The sequence below is a fragment of the Triticum dicoccoides genome, chromosome 2A (genome assembly GCF_002162155.2).
Source record: "Triticum dicoccoides isolate Atlit2015 ecotype Zavitan chromosome 2A, WEW_v2.0, whole genome shotgun sequence".
In the NCBI taxonomy this organism is placed as follows: Eukaryota; Viridiplantae; Streptophyta; class Magnoliopsida; order Poales; family Poaceae; genus Triticum; species Triticum dicoccoides.
Genome location: NC_041382.1, coordinates 653,163,913 through 653,179,947, shown reverse-complemented (window position 1 = coordinate 653,179,947; position 16,035 = coordinate 653,163,913). Strand labels below are relative to the sequence as shown.

The 16,035-nt window shown below is 48.7% G+C and overlaps 7 non-coding genes and 1 pseudogene across 7 annotated transcripts; all 8 read left to right on the top strand.

Moving 5' to 3' along the window:
• The first annotated feature begins 4,090 nt into the window (after window positions 1-4,090).
• On the top strand, window positions 4,091-4,164 carry LOC119359900 (annotated as a pseudogene).
• Window positions 4,165-4,344: 180 nt separating this feature from the next.
• On the top strand, window positions 4,345-4,437 carry LOC119359915. The gene has a single exon (XR_005172741.1). It is a non-coding gene; the product is annotated as a small nucleolar RNA R64/Z200 family (small nucleolar RNA).
• Window positions 4,438-4,464: 27 nt separating this feature from the next.
• Window positions 4,465-4,562, top strand: LOC119359897. Its single transcript, XR_005172729.1, has one exon. It is a non-coding gene; the product is annotated as a small nucleolar RNA Z103 (small nucleolar RNA).
• Window positions 4,563-4,622: 60 nt separating this feature from the next.
• LOC119359898 lies at window positions 4,623-4,720 on the top strand. The gene has a single exon (XR_005172730.1). It is a non-coding gene; the product is annotated as a small nucleolar RNA Z103 (small nucleolar RNA).
• A 203-nt stretch (window positions 4,721-4,923) lies between these two features.
• On the top strand, window positions 4,924-5,068 carry LOC119360003. The gene has a single exon (XR_005172781.1). It is a non-coding gene; the product is annotated as a small nucleolar RNA snoR135 (small nucleolar RNA).
• Window positions 5,069-5,128: 60 nt separating this feature from the next.
• Window positions 5,129-5,220, top strand: LOC119359880. Its single transcript, XR_005172709.1, has one exon. It is a non-coding gene; the product is annotated as a small nucleolar RNA SNORD96 family (small nucleolar RNA).
• A 55-nt stretch (window positions 5,221-5,275) lies between these two features.
• Window positions 5,276-5,361, top strand: LOC119360001. The gene has a single exon (XR_005172780.1). It is a non-coding gene; the product is annotated as a small nucleolar RNA snoR118 (small nucleolar RNA).
• An 8,762-nt stretch (window positions 5,362-14,123) lies between these two features.
• Window positions 14,124-14,209, top strand: LOC119360000. The gene has a single exon (XR_005172779.1). It is a non-coding gene; the product is annotated as a small nucleolar RNA snoR118 (small nucleolar RNA).
• Window positions 14,210-16,035: the final 1,826 nt, after the last annotated feature.

Here is a 16,035-nt window from a genome sequence, read left to right as displayed (position 1 = left end):
AGCATTGGGATAATCTAAAGTCCATTGACTATTACACACAGCACGATCCAATCGTTCACGAACATCAGCGCGTCTCCAGGTGTATTTATCCCCAATATAGTCCATATCCTGAAGCTCGCAGTCATCTAAACAGTCTCTAAACGCCTTAAGCATATGCACTGGGGGGGGGGGGGTTCCTCCCTCTTTTTCTGAATTCAGCTTAATCTCATTGAAATCACCTAGTACTATCCAGGGCATCTGATGCTGCCGGTGAAGGTCTCTTAAACAAGACCAAGACAAGTGGCGGTCCTCCCAAGCTGGCTCACCATAGAAACCAGTTAGCCTCCACTTCACATTATCACTAGACACAAAAACCATATCTATACAGTTGGGTGACACATATTCAAACTCAACTTTATTATCACATTCCAGAACATTACAAGACCCCTGGAACGACCATCACTACTTTCATGAACTAATAAAAATTGAAAACCTAATTTATAGCGGAGACTCTCCGCTTTATTCTTATCAAGATGTGCCTCAGCCAAAAACAAGATATTTGTCCTAACCTACTCTTGGAGATCCAAGAGCGACCGAACTGCCGCCTGAGAGTTCATCCCACGGCAGTTCCAACCGACGATTTTCATTGTTCCCGGACAGGCTCCAGCGCAGAGCCCGCCGATCCTGGATCCACCAAGGTGCCCTCAGCAGAAATAATCCTGCTTTGTCCTTCCCCAGCGCCTTTCTCCTCCCCAACAGATTCACGTCTTTTCTCTATGTACTCCTCTTCCCCATCCTCCACCTCTTCTGTGACATGCTTGACCAAACCATCTACACCTATTACAGTTTCAACCCGTTCCATACACACACGCTTGCAGGAGATACTAATCTCATCATTAGTGTACCCCATACTTTCAGCACTATTGTTTTCAAAAGAGAAGACCAAATCGCTTCCTGTAGGCACCAACCCTTCTCTTTCTCCCTGAATCGCGATCGCGTTCCTGCATAGCAGATGCTCCTTTGGGACTGGGCATTTCTCCACAAATGGTCTGATTAGCATGAGCATTTAAGAAAAAAATTGTTACTCCAATGCTTCTCACTGCTTCAAACACTTCCCTTTCTTCTCTGTGCATCCTCTTCCAACGGCTCGATGAAGATTCATAGTGGCGTGACGGCTTGACAGAGATGTACTTGTAGCTTGCTGGAGCTCCAGCAGCCCCAAGCAGAAGGCGAGCCTGGCCCACCTGGCCAGGCCTAGCACCAAAGATGAGTGAGCCGACGTGTTGGGCTGCTGAAAGGCCAACAACAGTGGCACTTCCCGGGGCTGCTATAGCCACGGGAGTGACAATATCAGCCGCCCTCACCAGATTAGCTCTACCCACATGAGTGGCCTCTCCTGCCGTGGGAATGACAGCATCAGCCATCCCCACAAGCACGCCAGCAGCTTCAGTATGCCCACGGCCCTCCTGGCCAGGCGAGTTGTCCGCAGCCTGTCCCCTCACCGCGGGATTCCTAGCAGAAGGGACAATTGCCCCCGCAACGTACTGTTCAACAGGAGCAGAGTTCATGCCCGACGTCTCCCGGCCAGCCGCAGTGTTAGAGGTCTCTCCCACTGGAGAAACCATAAGCTGCTTGACGGCCGTAGTCACCACATTGATGACCACATCCGGGACCTTGGCTTGGAGCTTCTCAGTCTCTTCTTCTTTCTCCAACTCCCCAGGTGCCAACATTCCTTCAAACTCCAAAGAACGGCGCACCGGACCCAAAGACTGCGCTAAACTATTGAGGCTTCTCTCTTTCCAGATTGGGAGGGCCTTGATGTCGGAGGAGAAGACCGCTGTACGCTGCTCCTTAGGAATGCTGCAAAACTTCTCTGTGGTATGACCCAGCAGTCCACAACAAAAACAGAAGTTTGGGAGTTTTTCATATTTTACGAAGTACTTCAGAACATTGGAAGTTCCAGCTGGGGTGGCAGTGATGTATGACTTGATGGGACGATGTACCGGCATGTCAACACGCACGCGGAGGTGCTTATCAACGATCAGCTTGTTCTTATGGGCGACGGCGATGACGGTAACCAGCTTCTTTCCCAACTCCCTGCCCATCTCCTCCGACTTGAGTTCGTACGGGAGCCCCTGAATCTGCGCCCACACTCGGATGGAGTCGAGACGGACATCACTTGCATTGACTGTACCGTCGAAAGGCGCGAAGATGACTCCGTCATTGTGGTAGTGCCACGACCCAGCCCTAAGCACATGGAGCCTATCACCCTCCCGCACAAAGTGTAGGATGAACCTGCCGTCTCCGCTTACTACCCGCTGGACCGTCACCTCGCCACGGATCCGCCATGGTCCCCTGAGATCACGGACGATGGCGTCGGGGTCAGCAGGGTACGACGAGAGGAGTCGTCCGACGAGCAGCCTCCCCGCAGTGGAGCGCCGGGCTGCCGCGAAGTCGATGATGACTGGGGCATCTTCCTCATCCGGGGACGCGAAAGCAACCGCCTTACCGGCTCGCTGCAGAGGCGGAGTAGCCCCTGGAGCGATGAAGCCGATTGTGGCTTCCGGGGTGGTCAACACAGGACGAGCTCCACCTTCGCGCTTGCAGGGCGTCCTGGAGCCCGAGGCATCCTTCCCCAGGGACGGGGGCACACTCCAGCCCCCCCTGATTGACAAGGTCCATGCCCATAGCTGCACCTGCCTCCTGACTCTCCAGCACTCCTGCACCATCGGACACCATACTGGTTGCTGGCGTCGGACGCATGATCGGTGTAGTTTCCCCACTTGGCCCTTCTTCTCGAACAGTCAAACAAGGGGTGTCCTGGATGGGCTCATCATGGCTCGACATGGAATTCTGGATTTTTGTTAGAGGGGAAAACACCCAGACAGACGAAAGGGGCGAAGTCGAACAGAGACGAAGAACAGGGCTTCTAGACTGGCCACTCAAATACCCCCCCCGCCCCCAAATTCCGCCTCATAATCCACACGAATAATTCCCAAATCGGATGTAATACAGGCATAATCACCGGTGAGAAACCTCCCATTGAACTTTCGAATTGACTCACCCGTAAGAATTCCTTTCCGTTTTACTCCATTAATCTCCAGATTTGGTGGGAGAGCATTGGGAGCCAACGGAATCAGCGACTCCTCCACCGATGGACTCTCCTTAATCTCTTTCTCAGCATCCTTAAAGGACTTGGATCCACCTCCCAAGAACTCCGCCGCCCGCTCCCTCAGTCGCCTCAGACAGGCCTCCGGGTCCTTCGCGCGACGGAGGAGCTCGACCCTACGCCGCTTGATGGTGCGCCACTCTTGGGGGGAGAGGCCACCGCCTTCCGACCACCGCCCATGGTCAGCCCCACGGGCCACCTTGGCCGGCGTCATAGCCATCCTTCAGCGCCGGCAGCGCCGGCGTATCGCCCTGGCAATCGCCAGATCCCCTTTTTACGGGAGCCCTCTCTCCCCGCTTCAGTGGGTACCGCCTGCCGTTTGAGAGTGCTCCTAAGGGGCGTGCTTCCTTTGTTGTTCGCTTGGTGCCACAGCGCCCAGGTTGTAAGCTATAGCGTGCACTCTGTGAGCACGTGGAAGTTTTTCCGGACCACATAGAAGTGTAATTTGTTCGACTCCCGTATGATCAAAACTCAAAAGGGGTCTATCAGCAAATCGCTTCGACTCTATAGACCACATCGTACCAGGCCAGGATTTTAATTTTAAAATCCAGACTCCTTCATCATCGTGTTTATTTTTAGTTCAAATCGATTCTTCTGGAAACCTAGTGGAATTCCGGAAACTTCTTGACCTCGACCGAATCGTGCCATAAATTGGCCCGGCCCATTGTTCTAAATAGAGCGGTCCGGCCCTATTGGACAGTCGCGGCCTCTTAGGGTTTCCTCGCCGCACGCCTTTATAAACACGAGATCGGGCGAGGGTTGCAGAGCAGGCACAACTGGCGGCGTCGGCCGTCGACTGCATCCAGTAGCCGCCACCTCTCCTCGGCTCCCAGTGCCAATCGGGTCCGCGGTGTTGGTTCTTCGCTATTGTCAGTCTACGACGTGTTTGGTTTGATTGTTTCTGTAGATTTTCTCGTTTTTTGCACTGTCGCCATGGCGCATGTATCAAAGGATGAGCAAATACTGCAACAATATGATCCATGATCTGATTCTTAGTATTTAAGTCTCTGATGATCTCTCTGCCAATGCGAGTTTTCAATCTTGTTTTTCGTTTCTTTATAAGTGGGATGTGATGAAGAAAAGTTGGTCCGTGTTTCTGATTTACAGTGATTGATTACCATCCTTAATAGACTTCTGATCCCTCTTTTTGTCTTTAGATCTGCTATCTTTTTCCCATTTTATTTCGAAGATCCATGTCAATGCGATGATGAATTATGAATTTTCGCATGTCAGACTTCAGAGACGCCTCTGGCGTCCATGAGATGACATATCATATGACTGAGCAATGAACATCGAATGAACCTCTCAGAAAATTAATGGATGTGAGGACCCTTTCCCCGAATGATCGACTATGATTATACTGTGCGCAACTGTAATCCTTATCAGAGGATTCCAAGCCAGAAGTCTGATCCATCTTGCTTAATTTATTTATTTAACTTTCAGATTTGTATTTGTTTCATTTATCATAAGTTGAATGGACATGAGGATCCTTTCCCCAAATGATCGACTATGGTTATACTATGCGCATATGTAATCCTTATCAGAGGGTTCCAAGCCAGAAGTCTGATCCATTAATTTCTTCTATGTTTGTCTTCATTGTGCATTTTGTCATTGTCTGCTCTCGACAGGGTGTTCGTTCTTGTGCAATGTGCTAGTTCATTGAGCATCTGCTAGATTATAATGATTTGTGATTTTATACTATTATTGTTAATTCATGGGTTTAATGGTGCCATGCCATGTGCCTGATTTACTTTTATGTGTGCCTGTATGTTGCACTTGCAGGATAAGTGTGTATCGGTTAAATGCCTTTTGCTGTGCATTTTTTGCCGAAAGTTTTTCCTGCTATATTAATTTGAGGAAAGTGGGCAGTTGGGCTGAGCTTGATAATCTCTTTTGCCAACAATCATTTTCCTCTCATTATTCTTCAAATGCAACTTGTTGTTAACATCTTTCAGGACTGATCTAATAATTGTTCATGCTTGGCCAGTGATGAAAAAACTTTTAGTCATACCATCTTTCGGGACTGATTGGGCGCTATGCGTCCATGCTGTCATTCTGCAATTCTGAGGCCAAATTGAACATCTTTTTGAGCAGTATTTTTCAATCAGTATTATTTTTTTCCTTCTCATGAATGAAGATAAGCACTGGGTTCTGAGTAGCTTACATTGCTGCATTCTTATGGAGATGCATTTGCCTAAAAAGCAGTCTGATAGCTCACCAATCCATAACCATTTAATGTTAGTACTAGTACATATTGAAACATGTTAATCTAGGCTGCATTGTACCAAGGCTAGGGTTCTTTGTACCCTTGTTTTGCTTGCCAGATTCGGCTGTAGTCAAACCAACATGGAAGGAAATCTGGTCGGCCTGCCTGCTCCAATGGGCAACCCGCTTACCAACCTTCCTACATGTCTTATCTTCATATCGCTGGTCTTGGTATTTTTGCATAGTTAGATTGGTGTAATTCCGTGTGTTGCAATGGAAAGAGCCTTCTTTTCATGCCATGTTGACCCATCAGTCTGCCCACCCCAGGGTGTCCCCACCCATGTGGGTCCTACCACTGTGGAAGCAGGGAGCACTGCCGGTTCATGAACTCTGAAGACCAAGATGTTCCCCCAGTTTCATGGCAGTCCTATGGCCGCGAGCGACCCTGCACCGATTACCCCTGAGCAAGACGGCCGGCCTTGAATCTCGCCGTCTTGCCGCCGCTTGCCTTCTCGACGGGCAGCCGTGGTTCCAGCAAAAAACGACGATCCTGCTCGAGGATGTGTGCCTGAACAACGCTACTCGGCTGGTCGTTTGATTACAAATGTTTCCTATATTTAAATGGCTATTTGTAAAGTGGAATGTCTCTGCTGACTGAATCATCAGTTCACTTTGGAGGAAGAAACTTCAAAATGATGCACTTTAGATATTTTGGACATGAACACATACTTTTAACCAGCGTTTTTTTAATTAAACAATTATATTAGAAAAGAGCACGATGAATATGCCTGACACCACTCAGCCAACAAAGGATCGACATCAGAAGTTAGTCAAATAAACAGATGACGAACTAGCAATGCGTTGGCCAGTTCAGGTGTGAGGGCTCCTGGGAGAAGTTCACTACCATGCACGTTCTTTTCATTCTTTCATTCGAGCATATGTGGTTGGACTTCACAAATTTGACCCCTCGAATGCCTGCGGACGAACACAGACAATAGGGCCAACTATTGATCTTTCTTCCCCTCATCCCTTGATAAATAGTTTGGATTGGATAAACAATCCTACTTTCATTGACTGGGTTATCTGAGATCGATCCTCATTATTTTAAAACGAGGATAGGTCTTTCGCAACATGAGGTGCAAATAGGGATTATAAATGTGGTCGTGTATGTATGTTTTCAGATGTTTCTGGTTGTAATATCAGTGAAGCCCACACCATAGGTGTTCCTATCTTACCATGGCTGCATCAACTTTTTATTTTGTTCTTTGACAGGCAAAGTTTAGCAACCCAGAAGGAACATAGGGACAATAAACATGGATTGTTTTTAGCCCAGAGTTCCCATATGTGACAATGCTCGGGTGGGGTGGGCCCTCATTCGCCAGGTCTTTGAGTGCTCGTTTTACCACTTGGGTGGACCACTAGGTTGAAGTTTGGTTGAAATTGGTTATGACGGCATTGAGTTGGCAGTGGAGGAAGACTTGGCATGAAGGCCAGCCGACTGTAGTGGAATGTAGTGGTGTCGTGGACAGTGGCCGGACACTACCTAAATCGGTCTACACTATATATCCAAACAAATTCATGTAATGTGTAATATGTAGATAACCAAATGATCAAAATCAACAAGAAATGGACATATAAATTGATACCAAATGAGCATAATTCACATAAACATCACCAAACGGGCATGATTCACACACAGTTAATGATCTTGCACATTGTAACTACATACTAGAGTTAGATTATATAAAAGGACAAGGCCAACTTCACCATTTTCTTGCTGGCCCTTTGCCCTTTCGGTCGTTGGCATTGTTGTCGGCATCCACAACAGGAATGGGTCGACGTTGGAGCCGTTGGAGTCGGACTTGTTGGTGGAGGAATCAAAGATGACGATGCAGCCTTGCAAATGTCGGACGATGCGGTCTTGGCCACCCTTGCTGGCTTCACTACCCTCATCCCTTGCTCGGATTGCTCAATGTCGAGCTGGATCCTGTCGGAAGAGGAATCGAAGATGATGATGTAGCCTTGCAATTGCTGAACAATGCGGTCTTGCTTGCGCTTGAGCTTGCCCACCGTTGTTGCCCTCTACGCTGCTGCCTCTTGCTCGGATTGCTTAGTGTCGGGCTGGAACTGCTTGGTGTTGATCCTTCAGAGTTGTCGGGAGTCGACCTTTGCTCTGAAGGATCATGCGACGACGGTGGGCGGATTGCGCAGTCGCGTCTAACCTGCCCCCATCTCCCCCTCTACCTCTCACGGTGGCCTGCGTGTGCCTCTGACTCTGGAGTCCACAGTCGCAGCGTCGGTGGAGCGGGCACTCATGCTGCCTGCGTGGAACAACGATTGATGGTGGAGGAGGCCGTTGGATGGGCAGAGCCGATTGGGCAGGCTGCACAGATAACCTGCCCCCATCTCCCCCTCTACCTCTCACGGTGGGTTGCGCAGTGCCTCTAACTCTGGAGTCCACAGCCGCAGCGTCGGTGGAGCGGGCACTCATGCTGCCTGCATGGAGCAGCGGCTGATGGTGCAAGAGGTCGTTGGATGGGCAGAGCCGATTGGGCAGGCTGCACAGATCCATGCGCGGGGCGGGAGGGCCGACGTTGGCGTTGCGGCGAAGGGTGACAGGAGGTGTCGCACTGGACCTGGAACTGTTGCCTATATTGACCCGTGAGCGCTCGAGCCCGCTACGGATCGTCGACTCATCCCGTTGACAATTAGAGTCATTGTCGGTGCTTGACATGCTAGTTGACAATTGAACGAATTGGTGAAAGGGGAGCTTCGGGGAATGGAGCGAAGCGGAGGGAAGTGAGCTAGGGTTTGCTTCGGACGAGGATTTTATGGTCTCGGGGTGGGCCAGCGGTGGGCCGGGATGACATGGCGGACGCGCCCGGGCTGCCTCATATTTGCCATATATTTGGGCTGGATATGAGGGGTGCCAGTTAGCCTGGGCGTCTGCAGTTTGAGAGCTTTGGCTGGGTGAGTTTTTTAGGACCGGCCAGTCACTAGACGGCCTGCCCGAGTGTTTGAGAGATTCGGCTGTAGATGCTCTTACGCAATGAGCACGGTTGTACACATGATGAATCAAGGCGTGATTCACACACTACAAGTCACCTACACCATTGGATTATCTCGTTTTCTTATCTGTGTGGCTCCTAATCTCATCGGCTGCAAATCATGCAGAGCAGCCTACACAACACTTTCACAATGAGCATGGGTATACACACGATGAATCAATGCACGATCCACACACTACAAGTCACCTACATCATTGAATTATCTCGTTTTTTAATTAGTGTGGCTCCTAGTCTCATCGGCTGCAAATTGTGCAGGAGCAGATCGTCTGCACATCACTTTCATTAGACAATGAGCACGGCGATACACACGGCAAATCAATGCATGATCCACACACTACATATCACCTACACCATTGGATCATCTCATTTTCTTATATGTGTGGTTCCTAATCCCATCGGCTGCAAATTATGTAGGAGCAGATCGTCTGCACAACACTTCCGTTAGACAATGAGCACGGCTATACACCCGGCGAATCAATGCACGATCCACACACTACAACTCACCTATACCATTGGATTATCTTGTTTTCTAATCTGTGTGGCTCCTAATCCCATCGGCTACAAATCATGCAGGGGCAAATCGTCTGCACAACACTTTCGTTAGACAATGAGCATGGGTATACACATGACGAATCAATGCACAATCCACACACTACAAGTCACCCACACCATTCGATAATTGCTGTAGCTAGAATAAGAGAGATAGGTTGGAGCAAATATGGTGGTGATCCAATGGTAAGATAAAATGCGAATTTTCTAGCCATCCCCAATGTCCCATGAGACACCTTGCTTTAGAAGTTTCCGGTCAAATAGTATACCATGACAAGTATATGAAGATGAACGGGGTGCCAATGCATTCCAAAAATCAGAGGAAAAAACTTCTCAACAGAACTTGCGCATAGAGAGACTCCGGCTTCGTGAGTAGGTGCCAACATTGCCGCCCAAGCATGGCTTGGTTGAACGGTGGAAGGTTTCGTAAGCCCATACCACTGAGAGACTTGGGCAATGTGAGCCATTCCCATGACCGCTGGTGCATCTTTTTCCTCCCATCTTCTCTACCCCACCATTCATCAGCAATGAGTTGACGAAACTACTCACATATAGAAATAGGAATTCGGAAACAACTCAGCACAAATGTCGGAATCGCCTGTATCACAGATTTCAACATAGTTTCTTTTCCAACACGGGATATAGGACGATTAGAACAACCGTGAACTCACTGCCACGCCATATCGATCAAGAACTTGAAAGTGGCCACAGTAGACCACCCCGGTTCAGTTGGCATGCCCAGGTAATAATCATGAAAGGCTTCATTTTGAATTCCCAAGTGCGCCTTCACATGCATCTTAATCGCTTCACCAAAGAAAATCGAGGACTTATCCTCATTTATTATCTGCATGGATCCATGGCAGTACACATCCAAAGTTGAACACAATGCACCCAGGTTGTGTTACTCTTGGCAAAGAAGATGCTGGCATCGGCGAAGAGGAGATGTGAGATAGGATGACCAAGTCGGCCATTTCAAATACCTGTAGCTCGCCACAATTCTTCTTTTGAAGCAACAAACTTGACAATCCTTCAGTGCACAACAGGAACAAGTAGGGGCTTATTGGGTCCCCCTGACGAATACCCCGTGATAGAAAGACATAATTAATGGAGTTAGCGTGAAGTGAAACAAATCTGAATGAGCGAGAGACAAAATTCAACTTTGGAACATGGCGGGATTCATTCGCAAGGTCCAGAAGCGCTTTAGTTTTGCATGCAGTTAGCGGGAAGTAAAAAAACAAAATGAGCGAGAGAGTATTCTCGCTCATTCACCTGACTGCATGAGAGTATTCCCTAGTTTTTTCTCACGAAGCTCAAAAGCGCTTTTGTTTGCAAGGTTCGAAACGAAATTCAACTTTGGGACATGGCGGCAGCAGGAATTCTTTCTGTTGGGGAAATGTAGTAATTCAAAAAAAATCCTATGATCACGCAAGATTTAACTAGGAGATGCATAGCAACGTGAGGGGAGAGTGTGTCCACGTACCCTCATAGACCGAAAGCAGAAGTGTTTAGTAACGCGGTTGATGTAGTCGAATGTCTTCACGATCTAATCGATCCAAGTACGAATGTACGGCACCTCCGTGTTCAACACACATTCAGCACGATGACGTCCCTCGAGCTCTTGATCCAGTTGAGGATGAGGGAGATTTTCGTCAGCACGACGGCGTGGCGACGGTGATGATGAAGTTACCGGCGCAGGGCTTCACCTAAGCACTACGATGATATGACCGAGGTGTTGAACTGTGGAAGGGGGCACGACACACGGCTAAGAGATTGTCTGTTGTCCTATTGGGGTGCCCCCTGGCCACGTATATAAAGAAGGGAGGGAGAGAGGAGGCCGACCAGGAGGGGTGCGCCAAGGGGGGAGTCCTACTTGGACTCCTAGTCCAAGTAGGATTCGCCCCCTCCTTTTCCTTTCTTCCACCGGACGGAATGGAAGGAGGGGAGAAGGAGAAGAAAGGAGGGGGCCGCGCCCCCACCCCTTGTCCAATTCGGTTTGGGCAGGGGTTAGGAACGCGCCATCTCGTGGCCCTTCTTCCCTCTCTCCACTAAAGCCCACTAAGGCCCATTAACTTCCCCAGGGGGTTCCGGTAACCTCCCGGTACTCCGGAAAAATACACGAATCATTCGGAACCATTCCGATGCCCAAATGCAACCTTTCAATGTATGAATCTTTACCTCTCGACATTTGAGAGTCCTCGTCATGTCCGTGGTCTCATCCGGGACTCTGAACAAACTTCGGTCATCAAATCACATAACTCATAATACAAATCGTCATCGAACGTTAAGCGCGCGGACCCTACGGGTTCGAGAACTATGTAGACATGACCGAGACACATCTCTGGCCAGTAACCAATAGCAGAACCTAGATACTCATATTTGCTCCTATATATTCAACGAAGATCTTTATCGGTCAAACGGCATAACAACATACGTCCCTATGTCATCGGTATGTTACTTGCCCGAGATTCGATCGTCGGTATCATCATGTGACGCCCCCGATTTGACCGTACACTAATCATACACGCAAACGTGTACGATTAAGATCAGGGACTCACGGGAAGATATCACAACACAACTCTACAAATAAAATAAGTCATACAAGCATCATATTATAAGTCAGAGGCCTCGAAGGCTCGAATACAAGAGCTCGATCATAGACGAGTCAGCGGAAACAACAATATCTGAGTACAAACATAAGTTAAACAAGTTTGCCTTAAGAAGGCTAGCACAAACTGGGATACAGATCGAAAGAGGCGCAGGCCTCCTGCCTGAGATCCTCCTAAACTACTCCCGGTCGTCATCAGCGGGCTGCACGTAGTAGTAGGCACCTCCCGAGTAGTAGTAGTAGTCGTCGACGGTGGCGTCTGGCTCCCGGGCTCCAACGTCTGGTCGCAACAATCGAGTATAGAAAGGGGAAAAAGGGGGAGCAAAGCAACCGTGAGTACTCATCCAAAGTAGTGCTCGCAAGCAAGGATCTACACTACATATGTATGCATGGGTATCAAATGGAAAAGGCTATCATATGTGGAATGAACTGCAGAATGCCAGAATAAGAGGGGGATAGCTAGTCCTATCGAAGACTATGCTTCTGGTAACCTCCATCTTGCAGCAGGAGAAGAGAGTAGATGGCAAGTTCATCAAGTAGCATCGTGTAGCATAATCCTAACCGTTGATCCTCCCCTCGTCGCCCTGTGAGAGAGCAATCACCGGTTGTATCTGGCACTTGGAAGGGTGTGTTTTATTAAGTATCCGGTTCTAGTTGTCATAAGGTCAAGGTACAACTCCGGGTCGTCTTTTTACCGAGGGACACGGCTATTCGAATAGATCAACTTCCCTGCAGGGGTGCACCACATTTCCCAACACGCTCGATCCCCTTTGGCCGGACACACTTTCCTGGGTCATACCCGGCCTTGGAAGATCAACACGTCGCAACCCTACCTAGGCACAACAGAGAGGTCAGCACGCTGGTCTAAATCCTATGGCGCAGGGGTCTGGGCCCATCGCCCATTGCACACCTGCACGCTGCGTACGTGGCCGGAGAGCAGACCTAGCAACCTCCATTACAGAGGAAGTTGCGTTACGCGGTCCAACCCGACGTGCGCCGCTCACTCGCTGACGTCACGAAGGCTTCGGCTGATACCACGACGTCGAGTGCCCATAACTGTCCCCGCGTAGATGGTTAGTGCGTATAGGCCAGTAGCCAGACTCAGATCAAATACCAAGGTTAAGCGTGTTATTTTGAAATAACCACAGATGCCGACCAGGGCCAGGCCCACCTCTCTCCTAGGTGGTCTCAACCTGCCCTGTCGCTCTGCCACAAAGTGACAGTCTGGGGCCTTCGGGATCTCAGGCCCACCTCTATCGGGATGAAGCCACCTGCCCCTTCAGCCCCCAACATCGGAATCACTCGCGGGTACTCCTACGAGCCAACCCGACTTTAATCACCACATGTATAGCATGTATATATGTATAAGTATATACCCGTGATCACTTCCTGGGTGATCATGACCCGATAGTATAGCATGGCAGACGGACAAGAATGTAGGGCCACGGATGATAAACTAGCATCCTATACTAAGCATTAGGATTGCAGGTAAAGGTAACAACAGTAGTAGCAAGGACACGCTATGCATCAGAATAGGATTAACGGAAAGCAGTAACATGCTACACTACTCTAATGCAAGCAGTATAGAGAAGAGTAGGCGATATCTGGTGATCAAGGGGGGCTTGCCTGGTTGCTCTGGCAAGAGAGAGGGGTCGTCAACACCATAATCGTACTGGGTAGCAGCGGCGTCGGTCTCAGTGTCTAGCGAGAGAAGAGGGGGAAGAAACAATAAATATAATGCAAACAAAAGCATGACGATGCATGACATGGCAAGTAGCGGTGCTAGGGGTGCCCTATCGCGGTATGAGGTGATACCGGTGAAGGGGGGAAACATCCGGGAAAGTATCCCCGGTGTTTTGCTTTTCGGACAGATGAATCGGAGGGGGAAAGTTGCGTGTTCGATAGGTTAGGGATGCGTGGCGGATGAACGGGCTGCGTATCCAGGTTCGTCTCGTCGTTCCGAGCAACTTTCATGTACAAAGTTTTTTCATCTGAGCTACGGTTTATTTTATATTAATTAAAGATTTAAATCATTTTTAGGATTTATTTAATTATTTAAACCAACATTATCCAGAATAGTGTTTGCTGACGTCAGCATGACGTCAGCAGTTGACCTGGTCAACCTGACAGGTGGGTCCCACCTGTCAGTGACCCATTTTAATTAGCCACATTAATTAACCTAATCTGGGTTAATTAGGAGGTGGGTCCCACTGTCATTGATTAATTAAGTAATTAACTAATCAGGTTAATTAGGTAACTAACGTTTAATTAGTTTAATTAGTTGTTTAATTTAATTAATCAAAATTAATTAAGTTAATTATTTCTTTAATTAATTAATTAATTAATTAATTTTATTTAATAATTTTTTCCCTTTTCTTTTTTTAATAGACGTTCTGGGCGCTGGGGCCCGCGTGTAAGTGGCCCAGGGCCTTGCGGGCGCCGGGTTCACGGTTGCGGGTGCTCGCAACCGAGGCCATGAGAGGCGAGGGCGAGCGCGCCCGGGGCCTCGGTGGCCGGCGACGACGGGAGCAGCGCCGACTACTCGCTCATGGATGAAGATAAGCACTGGGTTCTGAGTAGCTTACATTGCTTCATTCTTATGGAGATGCATTTGCCTAGAAAGCAGTCTGATAGCTCACCAATCCATAACCATTTAATGTTAGTACTAGTACATATTAAAACATGTTAATCTAGGCTGCATTGTACCAAGGCTAGGGTTCTTTGTACCCTTGTTTTGCTTGCCAGTTTCGGCTGTAGTCAAACCAACATGGAAGGAAATCTGGTCGGCCTGCCTGCTCCAATGGGCAACCCGCTTACCAACCTTCCTATATGTCTTATCTTCATATCGCCGGTCTTAGTATTTTTGCATAGTTAGATTGGTGTAATTCCTGTGTGTTGCAATGGAAAGAGCCTCCTCTTCATGCCATGTTGATCCATCAGTCTGCCCACCCCAGGGTGTCCCAACCCATCTGAGTCGTACCACTGTGGAGGCAGGGAGCACTGCAGGTTCATGAACTCTGTAGACCAAGATGTTTCCCCACTTTCATGGCAGTTCTATATTTATAATACAGGATATATCAGTTCTCTGGTGTAAATATTTAAAGGCGACTACTAGGCGCTGGCGCGCCAGCCCAACAGTTGGGCCGGTCGTGCCCCAACCACCCGATGCAGCGCAACACAGCTGTTCGACCTATTCCAAATATCTTCTCCCCTGTCCCTCGCCTTTCACTTCTTCCTGAGTGACACGTCCGTCCCCAGGTCCGTGCCCATTACTCCGAGCGAGCGACCCCGGACTGATTACCCTGAGCAAGACAGCCGGCCTTGAATCTCGCCGTCTTCGCTGCTTGCCATCTCGCCGGGCAGCCGTGGTTCCAGCAAAAAACAACCTGCTCGAGGAAGAAGAAAATAAATTTGCGCTCTGTGTGGGCCTGGGGGTATGAGTGCGTGGTCAACAACGTGACCCACCGAAACTCAGCCGGTCGTTTGATTACAAATGTTTCCCATATTTAAATGGCTATTATTAAAGTGGAATATCTCTGCTGACTGAATCAGTAGTTCACTTTGGAGGAAGTAACTTCAAAGTGATAGATGCACTTTATGTATATTTGACAGTTAATCTAGATTAATCAGGGTTTACTATTCTTTCTTTTGTGAAGAATATATTTTGGACATGAACACATACTTTTAACCAGCGTTTTTTTAATTAAACAAGAATATTAGAAAAGAGCACGATGAATATGCCTCTTGTTGGGGATATTACTGCTGGGCGTAAACCGGCCTATTTGGGCCGGGTCAACTTCATCAGTAGTTCAAGAGTGCTAAAGCCCAAGAAGCCAGATGAGGGCCTAAGGCCCGTAGTCGGTTCAAGACTTGTTGCTGTAAACCGGTATTTGTATATAAACTTGTATTATAAGTTAGGAATAAGGAGAGACCAACCTGGATACGAATATCGACTGGTGTTGGGACTCTGTGAACCGACGGGCGTCACCCGTGTATATAAGGGGACGACCCGGCGACGGTTCAAGGTCAACAGACAACAACTCGAGACATAGGCGAAGCTTGTTTGCTCCCTAGTCATCGAAACCCCATCAATTCTATCACAACTAGACGTAGGCTTTTACCTTCATCGAAGGGGCCGAACTAGTATAAACTCTTGCGTCCCTGTGTCCACTTTAACCCCTTCAAGCTAACCCATCGCGATGGCTCCACGAATAAGTCCTTTCTCTAGGACATCTGCCGTGACAAAACCACGACAGTTGGCGCCCACCGTGGGGCTATCGCATGATGGTTTCAGGTTCTTGGAGGGCCGCTTTGAAGGACTCGAGGGCTATGTTGTAGGCCGGATGACTAAGAGTCGTCGCGGCAAGCTCTACATCGACGACGCAGGCTGGGGCCCCGAGGCCGGCTCAGTTGAGTACGGGTACCGGGTCCCCTTTGGTGGCATTCACGTTTTCATTGGC